General features: G+C 41.9%; 1 long non-coding RNA gene across 4 annotated transcripts in view; it reads left to right on the top strand.

Moving 5' to 3' along the window:
- The window catches only part of LOC121393667, a 111,493-nt gene that overhangs the window by 27,653 nt on the left and 64,701 nt on the right, over positions 1 to 19,139 (top strand). For all 4 annotated transcript variants that reach the window (XR_005961234.1, XR_005961235.1, XR_005961233.1 and 1 more), the window contains exon 3: positions 1,073 to 2,432. This is a non-coding gene — a long non-coding RNA (uncharacterized LOC121393667). The remainder of the gene's footprint in view (positions 1 to 1,072; positions 2,433 to 19,139) is intronic.

The raw sequence follows: 19,139 nt of genomic DNA, 5'->3' as shown, positions 1-19,139 counted from the left end.
TGCGGGTAGGCCCATTACCTACGGGTTTACACATGGGTCTGGCGGGTTCAGCCCCCGCTCCTCCATTTGTGGGTGGCAGCTTCTGACTTCCTGCTTGATTTTTAAAAGGTGCGCACCTCCTGTGCCTCCCCTTTTGTGACGTCATCAGCTGGGTGGGTCGGCGCAGGGCCTTAAAATGGAAGCAGGGAGTTGGGCGGGTTAGGGTCGGGTTAGGGTCAGGTGCGGGTCGGGTAAAACCCAACCCGCACATCACTACGGTAGGTACATAAATCCTATTTTAAGTGGCAATTACAACCAATGCATTTTTTTTTTACATGTTTTGCAATGTATATAATCTTTATACTAGTACATTTTCCCCAGATCTTCCTTTTTCAAGGCTCTTCTTTCCAGGGGTGATATGCTTCAGAGGAGTTTTAATAAACCATTTTGGGATCTGTTATCACCTTAGTAAGAGTAATTAGGCTTGATGTCAAAGGTTGTTTTGAGAAACAACGGTATGAAGCAAATGGGTCAAAAAAAGATAAATTCAATTGATTAACTATTTGTTAAAGGGGTTATTCACCTTTTAACATCTGTCCAAACATAAACAGTCTGGGTCATTAAAGCATTTTACTTAATCATCTTTATTATTTAAAAAACTCTTTTTTTTAAATTACAGATCACTTTAGCTGCCGGTCAGAAGCTCTTAAAGAGATACTGACACCTGAATTTAAACTATTTTTAACATCTGTCATAATATTGCCTTTGAAAGCTACTTATAACTTTGCCATAAAGTATTTTGCACAATGCTTTTACAGTACCTGTCTGATGGCCCATGTTCCTATATGAGGGGGCTGCCATATTTGTGCAGCAGTAGTCCATTAGCATTAGAAACTTTAACTGAAAGGCTGAGATGGGACAGTCAGGTTGGCAAAACAGTCAGGTTTAGAAACTTCAACTTACTTACAAAAACAATCCTCTCCACAAAAAACGATCAACATGACCTATAGGTAACTTTTAATATACATTCATATTTTAAAAAGTATTTTTTAGTGTGAATATCACTTTAAGTTTCTTTCTGTTCTCCACTTAGGGAGGGGATCTCTCACATCTTTGCCTGTGTGATGTGATGAAAGCCCAAGAAGGAAGTTCTGGACTGAAGACTCCACATTCCTTTCCTCTCCTGCTTCATTTGCATGTCTTCGACCCAACTGGCTGGCAAGATTTTACACCAGAGAATTAATTTCATTTATGTTCCACAATATGACTTTGATTTTATCATTATAAACAATTGAAATGTTCTATGCCACAAAAGAGATCATATTCAGTTAATCTATCCATAGAAAAAAAAATATATAAATGTTAGCACAAAAGAAACCAAAAATAAACATTAAGAAACATGTTCTGCATTTTCTAATGAACCATTGTGGCAGAAGATTTAGGGGTAGATTTATCAAAATGTGAGATCAAAGCTCACGACAAAAAAAAAAACACTTTGTATTCATTTCTGTGATTTTTAAGAAGCATAATTTTCAATGGTTGAAAGTTACAGTGCACCATTTGATAAATACACTTATAGGAATGACTAGAAAGGGGATGAGTTTTTTTGTGGTGAGCTCTGATGTCACATTAAGGGGCCTATCTATTATGCTGTGTAAATGGAGTCTTGGCAAAAAAGGTGATAAGGGTGAAGACACGCAGAGCTACTAGTAGCAGCTACTTGTCACATCTACAAAATAGACAATAGTGATTATTGGCTTAGCTAAGACACTACATGTGTTTTAGCAGAGGCAAGTCTTAGTATTGTCTATGGCAGGATCATTTTTTGGCTTTTTGTAGCTGCTACTAGTGGCCCTGTGTGTTTTCACCCTAAACGTTGTGTAAAATAAACAGCAAATTCCTCAACGTTTGTGCGCCTTCCAAATTCCACATTTGGCAGCATTAGAAAAGTAGAATGTATGATAAGTGCACCTTTTTCCTTTTGATGTGTGGTGAATTTGAATGTTGTTTCTTTGCTGTATTTTTACACAAAAGTAAATATTCCCTGTAGTGTCAGTGAATCGTTCAAGTGTCCATTGCTAATTGATGTGAAAGGGATATGCTCTTAGTTAGAGAGGATCTGGATAATTGGCTATAGATATTTTTCATTTTATTTGATAGGACTGAGAACTCTGCTCCCTGAATATCGCATAATCATCTTTTAGCTTTGGTAGGGAGTCATCAGTTACCAGAGAGAGAGTCTGATAGTGGTACAGCAAGCAAGTCTTTATAAAGTTCAAGAATGCCATTGAAACATACATTTTATCTTCTGGACCTGTTTTTCCAATACTTAGCTTTTCTTGCTAACTGTTTAAACTTTTTTTCCTAGATACAACAATTTATTTTTTGTGGAGGAAGAGTTATCTTCTATGAAAGGAATGCTGTCTTCCATCTCTAAAATAGTCATTTTGGAGGTAGGTAGGGCAGTTGATTATTTCTATAACTCTGTAACCTATCTCTTGCTTTCTATACATAATTCTCAATAGTCATGTCAGCTGTCTAAGTATAATTCAACTGTTTTTACATGACATGTGGGAGAGACTTATAATTGCACGTTGTCTGTTGGTGTTTCATATTTTATGCAGTTCTTTACACAGATTATACCCCATTCACATCTGTCCCTGCCCCACAATATAAGCTTCCTATCACGTTCATTCACAGTTAAGTCAGTTATATGTTAAACATAACACACGCACACACACAGAGCTTACAATCTAAAGATCCAATCCTTTCATACATAGTAGGGTCAGTTGTAGCGTGTGGGTTGTATAAAGGAGTGATTGGAAACAATGTGGATTTAGTGAATCTGGTGTTTGAACTACTGACTTACATACTAGTGAAGAAGCACAGAATGCTAAAGTGTTTAACTCGTTGCATGTTGGGAGGGACACCGTGATCGATAAAGCCTGGCTTTACCCCTCAATAGAGCAGTGAAACCCCTCATCCTTCATGCTCCGAGTGAACAGGCACTACTGTCTGTCTTCCGTAAATGAGGTATCAGACGGGATAATAGCGAACAGCTTAGCTTCTGGCTTGTGATTGTGAAATGTTTTTTACCTTACAAGACATATAATCATTAGAAAAAGTCCTACCTTCTGTTCTTCAAATGTGCCATGGTCATTTGTTCCATGTCATCTGGCTTCTTCTTATTTCTATAGCGCCGTCACATTTTATGCAGTGCATTTTACAGATTATACAGATTCACATCAGCCCCTGCCCCACAGTGGGAGTTTACAATCTTATGATCCTATCACATTCATACACAGAAGGGTCAGTTGTAGCATGTGGGTTGTACTAAGGAGTGATTGGAATCAAGGTTCATGATGTAGTGAATCTGGTGTTTGAACTACTGAATTGCATACTTGTGAAGAAGCACAGAATGCTGAAGTTTTTAACTCATTGCTTGTTGGGAGGGACACCTTGATTGAGAAAGCCTTGCTTTACTCTTTAATAGACGTGAAACCCTTTATCCTTCATGCTCCGAGTGAACAGGCACTACTGTCTGTCTTCCGTAATGAGGTATGCCTTCTTCCCCACATTACAGTCGAGCGTGCACTATCAGACGGGACAGTAGCGAACAGCTTAGCTTCTGGCTTGTGAGTGTGAAAGGGTTTTTACCTTACAAGACATATAATCATTAGAAAAGGTCCTACCTTCTGTTCTTCAAATGTGCCATCGTCATTTGTTCCATGTCATCTGGCTTCCTCTTCTTATTTCTATAGCGCCGTCACATTTTATGCAGTGCATTTTACAGAATATACAGCATTCACATCAGTCCCTGCCCCACTAGGAGAGTTTACAATCTAAGGATCCTATTACGTTCATTCACAGTAAGGTCAGTTATTTGTCAATCATATCGCTCACGCACACACTTCATGCAGTGGTTTCCAGAGAGTTTACATCATTCACATCATTCACATCAGTGCCTGCCCCACAGGGGGAGCTTACAATCTAAAGATCCTATCACAGAAGGGTCAGTTGTAGTGTGTGGGCTGTATAAAGGAGTGATTGAAACCAAGGTGCATGATTTAGTGAATCTGGTGTTTGAACTACTGAATTGCATACTAGTGAAGAAGCACAGAATGCTAAGGTGTTTAACTCATTGCATGTTGGGAGGGACACCCTGATTGATAAAGCCTGGCTTTACCCCTCAATAGAGCAGTGATTCCCCTCATCCTTCATGCTCCGAGTGAACAGGCACTACTGTCTGTCTTCCGTAAATGAGGTATGCCTTCTTCCCCACAATACAGTCGAGCGTGCACTAGCAGACGGGACAGTAGCGAAGAGCTTAGCTTATGGCTTGTGAGTGTGGAATGGTTTTTACCTTACAAGGTATGTACATAATCATTAAAACAACTCATTGCATTGCACAGATTATACATCATTCACATCAGTCCCTGCCCCACAGTGGGAGCTTACAATCTAAAGATCCTATCGCATTCATACACAGAAGGGTCAGTTGTAGTGTGTGGGCTGTATAAAGGAGTGATTGGAACCAAGGTGCATGATTTACTGAATCTGGTGTTTGAACTACTGAATTGCATACTAGTGAAGAAGCACAGAATGCTAAGGTGTTTAACTCATTGCATGTTGGGAGGGACACCCTGATTGATAAAGCCTGGCTTTACCCCTCAATAGAGCAGTGATACCCCTCATCCTTCATTCTCCGAGTGAACAGGCACTACTGTCTGTCTTCCGTAAATGAGGTATGCCTTCTTCCCCACATTACAGTCGAGCGTGCACTACCAGACGGGACAGTAGCGAAGAGCTTAGCTTCTGGCTTGTGAGTGTGGAAGGGTTTTTACCTTACAATGTACATAATCATTAAAACAACTCATTGCATTGCACAGATTATACATCATTCACATCAGTCCCTGCCTCACGGGGGGAGCTTACAATCTAATGATCCTATCACATTCATAGACAAGAAGGGTCAGTTGTAGGTTTAGGTTGTGTAACTGAGTGATTGCAATCAATTTGGATGATTTCGTGAATCTGGTGTTTGAACTACTGAATTGCATACTAGTGAAGAAGCACAGAATGCTAAGGTGTTTAACTCATTGCATGTTGGGAGGGACACCCTGATTGATAAAGCCTGGCTTTACCCCTCAATAGAGCAGTAATACCCCTCATCCTTCATGCTCCGAGTGAACAGGCACTACTGTCTGTCTTCCGTAATGAGGTATGCCTTCTTCCCCACATTACAGTCGAGCGTGCATCAGACGGGACAGTAGCGAAGAGCTTAGCTTCTGGCTTGTGAGTGTGGAAGGGTTTTTACCTTACAAGATATATAATCATTAAAAAAGTCCTACCTTCTGTTCTTCAAATGTGCCATCGTCATTTGTTCCATGTCATCTGGCTTCCTCTTCTTATTTCTATAGCGCCGTCACATTTTATGCCATGCGTTTTACAGATTATACATCATTCACATCAGTCCCTGCCCCACTAGGAGAGTTTACAATCTAAGGATCTTATTACGTTCATTCACAGTAAGGTCAGTTATTTGTCAGTCATATCGCTCACACACACACTTCATGCAGTGGTTTCCAGAGAGTTTACATCATTCACATCATTCACATCAGTCCCTGCCCCACAGGGGGAGCTTACAATCTAAAGATCCTATCACATTCATACACAGAAGGGTCAGTTGTAGTGTGTGGGCTGTATAAAGGAGTGATTGGAACCAAGGTGCATGATTTAGTGAATCAGGTGTTTGAACTACTGAATTGCATCCTAGTGAAGAAGCACAGAATGCTAAGGTGTTTAACTCATTGCATGTTGGGAGGGACACCCTGATTGATAAAGCCTGGCTTTACCCCTCAATAGAGCAGTGATACCCCTCATCCTTCATGCTCCGAGTGAACAGGCACTACTGTCTGTCTTCCATAATGAGGTATGCCTTCTTCCCCACATTACAGTCGAGCGTGCACTACCAGACGGGACAGTAGCGAAGAGCTTAGCTTCTGGCTTGTGAGTGTGGAAGGGTTTTTACCTTACAAGGTACATAATCATTAAAAAAGTCCTACCTTCTGTTCTTCAAATGTGCCATCGTCATTTGTTCCATGTCACCTGGCTTCCTCTTCTTATTTCTATAGCACCGTCACATTTTATGCAGTGCGTTTTACAGATTATACATAATTCACATCAGTCCCTGCCCCACTTGGAGAGTTTACAATCTAAGGATCCTATTACGTTCATTCACAGTAAGGTCAGTTATTTGTCAATCATATCGCTCACGCACACACTTCATGCAGTGGTTTCCAGAGAGTTTACATCATTCACATCATTCACATCAGTCCCTGCCCCACAGGGGGAGCTTACAATCTAAAGATCCTATCACATTCATACACAGAAGGGTCAGTTGTAGTGTGTGGGCTGTATAAAGGAGTGATTGGAACCAAGCTTGGTGCATGATTTAGTGAATCTGGTGTTTGAACTACTGAATTGCATCCTAGTGAAGAAGCACAGAATGCTAAGGTGTTTAACTCATTGCATGTTGGGAGGGACACCCTGATTGATAAAGCCTGGCTTTACCCCTCAATAGAGCAGTGATACCCCTCATCCTTCATGCTCCGAGTGAACAGGCACTACTGTCTGTCTTCCGTAATGAGGTATGCCTTCTTCCCCACATTACAGTCGAGCGTGCACTACCAGACGGGACAGTAGCGAAGAGCTTAGCTTCTGGCTTGTGAGTGTGGAATGGTTTTTACCTTACAAGGTACATAATCATTAAAACAACTCATTGCATTGCACAGATTATACATCATTCACATCAGTCCCTGCCCCACAGGGGGAGCTTACAATCTAAAGATCCTATCACATTCATACACAGAAGGGTCAGTTGTAGTGTGTGGGCTGTATAAAGGAGTGATTGGAACCAAGGTGCATGATTTAGTGAATCTGGTGTTTGAACTACTGAATTGCATCCTAGTGAAGAAGCACAGAATGCTAAGGTGTTTAACTCATTGCATGTTGGGAGGGACACCCTGATTGATAAAGCCTGGCTTTACCCCTCAATAGAGCAGTGATACCCCTCATCCTTCATGCTCCGAGTGAACAGGCACTACTATCTGTCTTCCGTAATGAGGTATGCCTTCTTCCCCACATTACAGTCGAGCGTGCACTACCAGACGGGACAGTAGCGAAGAGCTTAGCTTCTGGCTTGTGAGTGTGGAAGGGTTTTTACCTTACAAGATATATAATCATTAAAAAAGTCCTACCTTCTGTTCTTCAAATGTGCCATCGTCATTTGTTCCATGTCATCTGGCTTCCTCTTCTTATTTCTATAGCGCCGTCACATTTTATGCAGTGCGTTTTACAGAATATGCATCATTCACATCAGTCCCTGCCCCACTAGGAGAGCTTACAATCTAAGGATCCTATTACGTTCATTCACAGTAAGGTCAGTTATTTGTCAATCATATCGCTCACACACACACTTCATGCAGTGGTTTCCAGAGAGTTTACATCATTCACATCATTCACATCAGTCTCTGCCCCACAGGGGGAGCTTACAATCTAAAGATCCTATCACAGAAGGGTCAGTTGTAGTGTGTGGGCTGTATAAAGGAGTGATTGGAACCAAGGTGCATGATTTAGTGAATCTGGTGTTTGAACTACTGAATTGCATCCTAGTGAAGAAGCACAGAATGCTAAGGTGTTTAACTCATTGCATGTTGGGAGGGACACCCTGATTGATAAAGCCTGGCTTTACCCCTCAATAGAGCAGTGATACCCCTCATCCTTCATCCCCCGAGTGAACGGGCACTACTTTTTTTTTTTTTCCCCAAAAAATGAGGTTGCTTCTTCCCCACATTACAGTCGGCGGGGCCACTCCAGACGGGCAGTAGCGAAAATTTTAGTTTCTGGTTTGTGAGTTGGGGGGTTTTTTTCCCTTTAAAACAAGGTACATAATCTTAAAAAAACAATTTTTTTTGCACCCCCACAATTATCATCATTCACATCAGTCCCTGCCCACGGGGGAGTTTTACAATCTAAAAAATCCATTTTTCCCCAAAAAAAAAAGGGTCAGTTTTTGGGTTTTTGGTTTTTGGTGTAAAGGTGTTTGCCAATAAATTTTGGATTTTTCTAAATTTTGGTTTTTGAACTAAAAAATTAAAAATTACTAGTGAAAAGCACAGAATCTAAGGTGTTTAACTCATTGCATGTTGGGAGGGACACCCTTTTTTTTGGGGAAAAGCCGGGGCTTTTACCCCTCGGGAGCAGTGATACCCAAAAAAAAAAAAACCCTTCATTTCCGAAAAAAAGGGGTTTTTACTGTCTGTCTTCCGTAAGGGGGTTTTAACCCCCTTCTTCCCACATTACAGTCGAGCGGCATTACCAGAGGGGACAGTAGCGAAGAGCTTAGCTTCGGCTTGTGGGGGGGAAAAGGGGTTTTTCCCCCTTACAAGGTTAAAAATCTTTAAAAACCCCTTTTCTTTCTTCAAATTATCTAATTTTTTCCCCCATTTTTTCCCCCCTTTTAAAAAGTTTTGCCAAAAACAAGAAGGGCGTTTTAAAAATTTTTATTTTGCCCGGGGGATGGAGGTTTAAACAATCAAGGATTTTAATTGGTTTTAAAAAGGAATTATTTTTAAGTAAAGCACGGGAAAAAGTTTTTTAACCTTCTTTGGGGGGGTTTTTGGGGGGCCCGCGAAAAAGTTTACCCTCTAACATCTTTCCCCCTTCCCCCCCGGGGCCCCCGGGTTTTTTTCCCCAATTTTAAATTTTTTAAATTACAATTTCCCCCGGGGGGGAAAGGGGGGGGGTTGGTTGTAGTGTGGGTTTTTTGGATATATAAAAAAGGTGATTGGGCCAAAGGGCCTTTTTTTTTTAGTTTGGGTTTTTTTTTTAATTGGGGGTAAATTGCTCGTTTTAAAATTTTAAATATGTCCCTCCCCCGAAAGAGAAAAATTGTTTTTTTCGCAAGTTTAAGGGGGGTTTTTGAAAAATTTGGTTAAAAAATTTTGGGGGTTTAAGGAGGAGTTTACTATAAATTCTTTAAATATTCGGGGGGGTTTAAATTTTTTGAGAGGGTAGTTTAGTGGTTGGGTTTTTGGGGATTTTGGGGTGTTTTTTGGGAATGGGGGTTTGGGGTTTTAAAACTCGTTTTTCCCCGGGAAAAAAAAAGGAAACCCCTGGTTTTTAAAATCTTCCTGGTTCGGGAAAACGGAACCACTGTTGTTTTTTTCCCCTAATGAGGGTATGCCTTTTTCCCCGAGTGAAAGGTTCTCGTTTCCAAATGAGGGGGTTTTTAAATTTGTCAGTTTGCACCCGGGGCCAGTAGCGAAGAGTTTAGCTTTTTTTGGTTTGAGTGGGAAAGGGGGTTTTTTTAATTTTTAAAAGGGGCAAAATTTAATTAATTAAAACAAACTCATTGCATTGCACAATTTACTCTTTTCACATCCCCCCCTGCCCCGGGGGGAGTTAAAAAATTAAAAAAATCCTTCACATTCATAACAAGGGTCAGTTTTTTGGTTTTTGGGGGTTTGGGTTTAAAAAGGGGGTGATTTTCCAAACCAGGGTTTGGGGAATTGGATTTTCTAAATCTTTTTGTTGAAAACAAACGGGGGGCCCTTACTAGTAAAAAGCCCCAGAAGGGGAAAAAAGGGTTTTTTAAAAACCTTTCATTTTTGGGGGGGGACACCCTGATTGATAAACCCTGGCTTTCCCCCCCCATAGAGCAGTGATCCCCCCCAACCTTCTTTCCCCCAGTAAAACAGGCATACTGTCTTTTTTCCCCAAAAAGGGGTTATGCCTTTTTCCCCACATTAAAATTTCCGAGCGGCATTATAGAGGGGACAGTAGGGGAAGAGTTGGGGTTTTTCTGGTTTTTTAGGGGGGAAAGGGGGTTTTTTACCTTACTTTTTATAAAATTTTTTTAAAAAAAAGTCCTCCCTTTCTGTTTTTTCAAATGTGCCATCTCATTTTTTTCCATAAAAAGGGCTTTCTTTTTTTAAAAATTTTTCCCTTTTAGGGGTGTTTTTGGTTTTCAATACCCCGATGGGGAAAACCAATTTGGGCCCCCTTTTTTTTCAATTTTGTTTTTTTTGGGGTCTATATGCTTTCCCCCCAAAAATATTGGGGGGTTTTTCCCGGAGGGGTTTTTTTTTCCCCAATTTTAAATGGGGTCCCCCCCCGGGTTTTTTTTAAATTTTTCCAACAAAAAAAGGGGTAGTTGTGGGGGTGATGGAGGTTGGAAACCCCGGTTTTTTTTGGGTGCTTTGTTTGAAATTTTTTGGGGAAAGAAGGAAAGGGGTTTTTTAATTTAAACCCCCTCTGATTGTATGTTTTCCCTGAAATAGGTAATTTTCCCCTATTTGAGGTGTGTTTTTAAAATGGACCCCCCAATTAAAAGGTCGGCTGCCCCCGACGCTCGTTCCTTTTTCCCCAGGGGTTTAGGGGGGGTTTTTAGCTTCCGAATTTTTTAAAAAATATTCGAAAGGGGATTTCTTTCAAAAAAAACCCCTCCCACGGGGGAGTTTTAAAAAAAAAAAGGGATCCATCACATTAAAAACCAAAGGGTCAGTTGTAGTTTGGGGGGTGTAAAAAATTTTGGGGAACCCAATTGGCATGATTTCGTGGAATCTGGGGGGTTTTAAAAACCTGAAGAATATGGGGGCCCCCGGGGCCCAAAAGTAAATTTTGTCGGGGAAACGGGAATTTGCCTTGGTATTTGGATACCCTCTTTCCTTTTTTTTAAAGGGGTTTGTCTTCCCCTTTAAAATATATGTTTTAAATTTAAAAAGGGGTTTTTTGATCCGGGTTTTTTAAAAAGCCCTTTTTGGGCTGGAGTTGGGGGGTTTTACCCCTTTGTTTCTTTTAAAAGGCCCCCTGTATTTTTTGCCCCTTTCGGCTTTTTTAATTTCCTATACCCAAAAATTTTTGGGGTTTTGGGGGGTTATCCTTTTCCCCTTCCCCCCCCCCGGGGAATTTTTAAAATCTAAGGGACTATTAGTTATTAAGTAAAGGTTAGGGCATAATTTAAATTTCCCTTGCGGGGTTTTGGGGTTTTTTATTTTTTTGTTTAAGGGGGTTAAAATAAAAGCCCCTTTTTAATTTTAAAAAGGGTAATTGGGGAGGGGGGTTTAAAAAAGGGGGGAACCGGGGGGCCGTTTTGGGGGGTGAACAGGCACTACTGTCTGTCTTCCGTAATGAGGTATGCCTTCTTCCCCACATTACAGTCGAGCGTGCACTACCAGACGGGACAGTAGCGAAGAGCTTAGCTTCTGGCTTGTGAGTGTGGAAGGGTGTTTACCTTACAAGATATATAATCATTAAAAAAGTCCTACCTTCTGTTCTTCAAATGTGCCATCGTCATTTGTTCCATGTCATCTGGCTTCCTCTTCTTATTTCTATAGCGCCGTCACATTTTATGCAGTGCGTTTTACAGATTATACTTCATTCACATCAGTCCCTGCCCCACTAGGAGAGCTTACAATCTAAGGATCCTATTACGTTCATTCACAGTAAGGTCAGTTATTTGTCAATCATATCGCTCACACACACACTTCATGCAGTGGTTTCCAGAGAGTTTACATCATTCACATCAGTCCCTGCCCCACAGGGGGAGCTTACAATCTAAAGATCCTATCACATTCATACACAGAATGGTCAGTTGTAGTGTGTGGGCTGTATAAAGGAGTGATTGGAACCAAGGTGCATGATTTAGTGAATCTGGTGTTTGAACTACTGAATTGCATACTAGTGAAGAAGCACAGAATGCTAAGGTGTTTAACTCATTGCATGTTGGGAGGGACACCCTGATTGATAAAGCCTGGCTTTACCCCTCAATAGAGCAGTGATACCCCTCATCCTTCATGCTCCGAGTGAACAGGCACTACTGTCTGTCTTCCGTAATGAGGTATGCCTTCTTCCCCACATTACAGTCGAGCGTGCACTATCAGACGGGACAGTAGCGAAGAGCTTAGCTTCTGGCTTGTGAGTGTGGAAGGGTTTTTACCTTACAAGATATATAATCATTAAAAAAGTCCTACCTTCTGTTCTTCAAATGTGCCATCGTCATTTGTTCCATGTCATCTGGCTTCCTCTTCTTATTTCTATAGCGCCGTCACATTTTATGCAGTGCGTTTTACAGAATATACATCATTCACATCAGTCCCTGCCCCACTAGGAGAGCTTACAATCTAAGGATCCTATTACGTTCATTCACAGTTAAGGTCAGTTTATTTGGTCAATCATATCGCTCCACACACACACTTCATGCAGTGGTTTCCAGAGAGTTTACATCATTCACATCATTCACATCAGTCCCTGCCCCACAGGGGGAGCTTACAATCTAAAGATCCTATCACATTCATACACAGAAGGGTCAGTTGTAGTGTGTGGGCTGTATAAAGGAGTGATTGGAACCAAGGTGCATGATTTAGTGAATCTGGTGTTTGAACTACTGAATTGCATCTTAGTGAAGAAGCACAGAATGCCAAGGTGTTTAACTCATTGCATGTTGGGAGGGACACCCTGATTGATAAAGCCTGGCTTTACCCCTCAATAGAGCAGTGATACCCCTCATCCTTCATGCTCCGAGTGAACAGGCACTACTGTCTGTCTTCCGTAAATGAGGTATGCCTTCTTCCCCACATTACAGTCGAGCGTGCACTACCAGACGGGACAGTAGCGAAGAGCTTAGCTTCTGGCTTGTGAGTGTGGAAGGGTTTTTAGCTTACAATGTACATAATCATTAAAACAACTCATTGCATTGCACAGATTATACATCATTCACATCAGTTCCCTGCCTCACGGTGGGGAGCTTACAATCTAAGGATCCTATCACATTCATAGACAGAAGGGTCAGTTGTAGGTTTAGGTTGTGTAACTGAGTGATTGCAATCAATTTGGATGATTTCTGAATCTGGTGTTTGAACTACTGAATTGCAGACTAGTGAAGAAGCACAGAATGCTAAGGTGTTTAAACTCATTGCATGTTGGGAGGGACACCCTGATTGATAAAGCCTGGTTTTACCCCTCAATAGAGCAGTGATACCCCTCATCCTTCATGCCCCGAGTGAACGGGCACTACTGTCTGTCTTCCGTAATGAGGTATGCCTTCTTCCCCACATTACAGTCGAGCGTGCACTACCAGACGGGACAGTAGCGAAGAGCTTAGCTTCTGGCTTGTGAGTGTGGAATGGTTTTTACCTTACAAGGTACATAATCATTAAAACAACTCATTGCATTGCACAGATTATACATCATTCACATCAGTCCCTGCCCCACAGGGGGAGCTTACAATTCTAAAGATCTATCACATTCATACACAGAAGGGTCAGTTGTAGTGTGTGGGCTGTATAAAGGAGTGATTGGAACCAAGGTGCATGTTTTTAGTGAATCTGGGGGTTTGAACTACTGAATTGCATCCTAGTGAAGAAGCACAGAATGCTAAGGGTGTTTAACTCATTGCATGTTGGGAGGGACCCCCTGATTGATAAAGCCTGGCTTTACCCCTCAATAGAGCAGTGAACCCCTCATCCTTCATGCTCCGAGTGAACAGGCACTACTGTCTTTCTTCCGTAATGAGGTAGGGCCTTTTCTTCCCACATTACAGTCGAGCGGCACTACCAGACGGACAGTAGCGAAGAGCTTAGCTTCTGGCTTGTGAGTGGGGAAGGGGTTTTACCTTACAAGATATATAATCATTAAAAAAGCCCTACCTTCTGTTCTTCAAATGTGCCATCGTCATTTGTTCATGTCATCTGGCTTCCTCTTCTTATTTCTATAGCCCCGTCAACATTTTATGCAGTGCGTTTTAACAGAAAAATACATCATTCAAAATCAGTCCTGCCCACTAGGAGGCTTACAACTAAGGATCCTTTTACGTTCATTCACAGTAAGGTCAGTTATTTGTCAATCATATCGCTCACACACACACTTCATGCAGTGGTTTCCAGAGAGTTTACATCATTCACATCATTCACATCAGTCCCTGCCCCACAGGGGGAGCTTACAATCTAAAGATCCTATCACAGAAGGGTCAGTTGTAGTGTGTGGGCTGTATAAAGGAGTGATTGGAACCAAGGTGCATGATTTAGTGAATCTGGTGTTTGAACTACTGAATTGCATCCTAGTGAAGAAGCACAGAATGCTAAGGTGTTTAACTCATTGCATGTTGGGAGGGACACCCTGATTGATAAAGCCTGGCTTTACCCCTCAATAGAGCAGTGATACCCCTCATCCTTCATGCTCCGAGTGAACAGGCACTACTGTCTGTCTTCCGTAATGAGGTATGCCTTCTTCCCCACATTACAGTCGAGCGTGCACTACCAGACGGGACAGTAGCGAAGAGCTTAGCTTCTGGCTTGTGAGTGTGGAATGGTTTTTACCTTACAAGGTACATAATCATTAAAACAACTCATTGCATTGCACATATTATACATCATTCACATCAGTCCCTGCCCCACAGGGGGAGCTTACAATCTAAAGATCCTATCACATTCATACACAGAAGGGTCAGTTGTAGTGTGTAGGCTGTATAAAGGAGTGATTGTCACCAAGTGGCATGATTTTCTAAATCTGGTGTTTGAACTACTGAATTGCATACTAGTGAAGAAGCACAGAATGCTAAGGTGTTTAACTCATTGCATGTTGGGAGGGACACCCTGATTGATAAAGCCTGGCTTTACCCCTCCATAGAGCAGTGATACCCCTCATCCTTCATGTTCCGAGTGAACAGGCACTACTGTCTGTCTTCCGTAATGAGGTATGCCTTCTTCCCCACATTACAGTCGAGCGTGCATTATCAGACGGGACAGTAGCGAAGAGCTTAGCTTCTGGCTTGTGAGTGTGGAAGGGTTTTTACCTTACAAGATATATAATCATTAAAAAAGTCCTACCTTCTGTTTTCAAATGTGCCATCGTCATTTGTTCAATGTCATCTGGCTTCCTCTTCTTATTTCTATAGCGCCGTCACATTTTATGCAGTGCGTTTTACAGATTATACATCATTCACATCAGTCCCTGCCCCACTAGGAGAGCTTACAATCTAAGAATCCTATTACGTTCATTCACAGTAAGGTCATTATTTTGTCAATCATATCGCTCACACACACACTTCATGCAGTGGTTTCCAGAGAGTTTACATCATTCACATCAGTCCCTGCCCCACAGGGGGAGCTTACAATCTAAAGATCCTATCACATTCATACACAGAAGGGTCAGTTGTAGTGTGTGGGCCTGTATAAAGGAGTGATTGGAACCAAGGTGCATGATTTACTGAATTTGGTGTTTGAACTACTGAATTGCATACTAGTGAAGAAGCACAGAATGCTAAGGTGTTTAACTCATTGCATGTTGGGAGGGACCACCCTGATTGATAAAGCCTGGCTTTACCCCTCAATAGAGCAGTGATACCCTCATCCTTCATGCTCCGAGTGAACAGGCACTACTGTCTGTCTTCCGTAATGAGGTATGCCTTCTTCCCCACATTACAGTCGAGCGGCACTACCAGACGGGACAGTAGCGAAGAGCTTAGCTTCTGGCTTGTGAGTGTGGAAGGGTTTTTACCTTACAAGATATATAATCATTAAAAAAGTCCTACCTTCTGTTCTTCAAATGTGCCATCGTCATTTGTTCCATGTCATCTGGCTTCCTCTTCTTATTCTATAAGTGCCGTCAATTTTATTGCAGTGCGTTTTACAGAATAATACATCATTCACATCAGTCCCTGCCCCACTAGGAAAGCTACAATCTAAGGATCTATTACGTTATCACAGTAAGGTCAGTTATTTGTCAATCATATCGCTCACACACACACTTCATGGCAGTGGTTTCCAAAGAGAGTTTTACATCACATTCACATCATTCACATCAGTCCCTGCCCCACAGGGGGAGCTTTACAATCTAAAGGGATCCTATCACATTCATACAGAAGGGTCAGTTGTAGTGTGTGGGCTGTGTAATGAGTGATTGCAATCAATTTGGATGATTTTGAATCTGGTGTTTGAACTACTGAATTGCATACTAAGTGAAGAAGCACAGAATGCTAAGGGTTGTTTAACTCATTGCATGTTGGGGGGGACACCCTGATTGATAAAGCCTGGCTTACCCCTCATATAGGCAGTGATCCCCCTCACCCTTTTCATGCTCCGAGTGAACAGGCACTACTGTCTGTCTTCCGTAATGAGGTATGCCTTTTCTTCCCCACATTACAGTCGAGCGGTGCACTACCAGACGGGACAGTAGCGAAAAAGCTTAGCTTCTGGCTTGGAGTGTGGAATGGTTTTACCTTACAAGGTACAAAATTTTTAAAACAACTCATTGCATTGCACAGATTAAACATCTTTCACATCAGCCCTGCCAAAAAGGGGGGGACTTACAATCTAAGGCCCCTATACTTTCATAGACAGAAGGGTAAGTTGAGGTTTTTTTGGGTTGTGTAACTGAGTGATTGCAATCAATTTGAGATTTCGAAAAATTGGGGGTTTGAATCGAATTTGATACTAGTGAAGAAGCAAAAAAATCTAAGGTTTTTAACTCATTGCATTTTGGGGGGGAACCCGATTTAAACGGCTTTCCCCCAAAATAGAGCAGTGATACCCCTATCCTTCGCCCATAACCCCGGCCCCCTACTTCTGTCTTCCCCTAATGAGGTTTTTGCTTTTCCCCCCACATTACAGTCGAGCTGCACTACCGAGGAAAACAGTAGCAAAAGGTTATTGGGGGTTGGGGTGGGGGAAAGGGGGTTTTTTTCCTTTTAAAAAGATATAATAATATTAAAAGTCCTACCCCCTTTTTTTTCAAAATGTGCCATCGTCATTTTTCCATTTCACTCTTTCCTCTTCTTAAATTTTTACGCTCACATTTTATGGCGTGGTTTTACCCGATTAATTCAATTCACATCGCCCCTGCCACAGGAACTTACAATTGGATCCTAAGAAAATCACGAAAGGGTTTCATTATTTGTTTCAATCTATCGCTCACACACACACTTCATCGTGGTTTCCAAGAGTTTTAACATTCCAAAAACCCTCCCCCCCAGGGGGACTAAATCAAAAACCCCCTATCATTATAAAAAAATGGTCATTGTAGTGGGGGTGTTAAAGGAGTGTTGGAACCAAGGTGCATTTTTTAGTGAATCGGTTTTTGGGGAAATATGTTGCATATATAAGAAGCACAAAAAAAGGGTTTAATCTTGCTTTGGGGGGACCCCTGTTGATAAAGCCGGGTTTTTTCCCCCTCAAAAAGCATGAACCCCTCACCTTCTGCCCCCAGTGAACACCCCTAGTCTTTTCCCCCGTATGGTTTAGCCTTCCCCCCCAATTACGTCGGGGTTTGCACATAGACGGGACATAGGAAGAGTTACTTCTGGCTTGGTGATTGGAAGGGTTTTTTCCTTTTAAAAGATAATAACATAAAAAAAGTTCCCCTTTTTCTTTTTTTTCAAATTGACTCATTTTTTCTGTCATCTGGCTTCCTCTTTTATTTTTTTACCCCCGTCACTTTTTAAAATGCGGGGGCGTTTTCAGATTATACTCATTCACCCCCAGCCCCCCCCCACTAGGAGATTTTTACAATCGTCCTTTTTAGTTCATTCACGTAGGTCAGTTTTTTGCCAATCATATCGTCCACACCATTCATGCAGGGTTTCCAGAGATTTACATCTTTCCCCTCTTCATCACCCCCTGCCCCAGGGGGGAGCTTACAATCTAAGATCCATACATTCAACACAGAAGGGTGGGTTGTAGTGGGGGGGCTGTATAAAGGAGTGATTGGAACCAAGGTGATGATTTGGGGGAATCGGGGGGTTTTTTAAAACCCCTAATTTTAAAAATCCAAAATGGGGGAAGCACAAATCTAAGGTTTTTAAACCCCATTGCATGTTGGGAGGGCCCCCCCTGATTGAAAAAACCTGGCTTTAACCCCAATAGAGAGTAACCCCCCTCTCTTCTGTCCGAGTGACAGGCCCTTCTGTCTTCCGGTAAATAAAGAATGCCTTCTTCCCCCAAAAATTTTCGCGAGCGTGCCTACCGAGGGGACATAGCAAAGCTTATTGGGGCTTGTGAGTGGGAAAGGGGTTTTTTTCTTACAAGTCATAACATTAAAACAACCTTGCTTTCCCCCAAAATTAACATTTTTTCACTCAGCCCGCCCCCCGGGGGGGGAGTTAAAAATCAAGGATCCTATACTTATACAAAAAAGGGTATTTGTATTTTAGGTTTGAAACTGAGGATTCAATCATTTGGTTGTTTAAGTGAATCTGGTTTGTTTAACTTAAAATTCCCTACAGGAAAAAGCCAATGAAGGTGTTTAACTCATTGCATGTTGGGGGGAACCCTGATTGAAAACCCTGGGCTTTACCCCTCAATAAGAGCAGTGATACCCCTCATCCTTCTTTGCTCCGAGTGAACAGGCACTACTTTTCTGTCTTCCGTAATAAAGGTATGCCTTTTCCCCACATTACAGTCGAGCGTGCACTATCAGACGGGACAGTAGCGAAGAGCTTAGCTTCTGGCTTGTGAGTGTGGAAGGATTTTTACCTTACAAGATATATAATCATTAAAAAAATTTCCTACCTTCTGTTCTTCAAATGTGCCATCGTCATTTGTTCCATGTCATCTGGCTTCCTCCTTGTTATTTCTATAGCGCCGTCACATTTTATGCAGTGCGTTTTACAGATTATACATCATTTCACATCAGTCCCTGCCCCCTTGGAGAGCTTACAATCTAAGGATCCTATTAAACGTTCATTCACAGTAAGGTCAGTTATTTGTCAATCATATCGCTCACTCACACACTTCATGCCAGTGGGTTTCCAGAGAGTTTACATCATTCACATCATTCACATCAGTCCCTGCCCACAGGGCGCGAGCTTAACAATCTAAAGATCCTATCACAGAAGGGTCAGTTGTAGTGTGTGGGCTGTATAAAGGAGTAAATTGGAACCAAGGTGCATGATTTACTGAATCTGGTGTTTGAACTACTGAATTGCATACTAGTGAAGAAGCACAGAATGCTAAGGTGTTTAACTCATTGCATGTTGGGAGGGACACCCTGATTGATAAAGCCTGGTTTACCCCTCAATAGAGCAGTGATACCCCTCATCCTTCATGCTCCGAGTGAACAGGCACTACTGTCTGTCTTCCGTAATGGGGTTTATGCCTTCTTCC

The sequence above is a fragment of the Xenopus laevis genome, chromosome 5L (assembly GCF_017654675.1).
Source record: "Xenopus laevis strain J_2021 chromosome 5L, Xenopus_laevis_v10.1, whole genome shotgun sequence".
Classification (NCBI taxonomy): domain Eukaryota; kingdom Metazoa; phylum Chordata; class Amphibia; order Anura; family Pipidae; genus Xenopus; species Xenopus laevis.
Note: the sequence above shows the minus strand (reverse complement) of the source record. Positions and strands in the feature narration are given on the sequence as shown.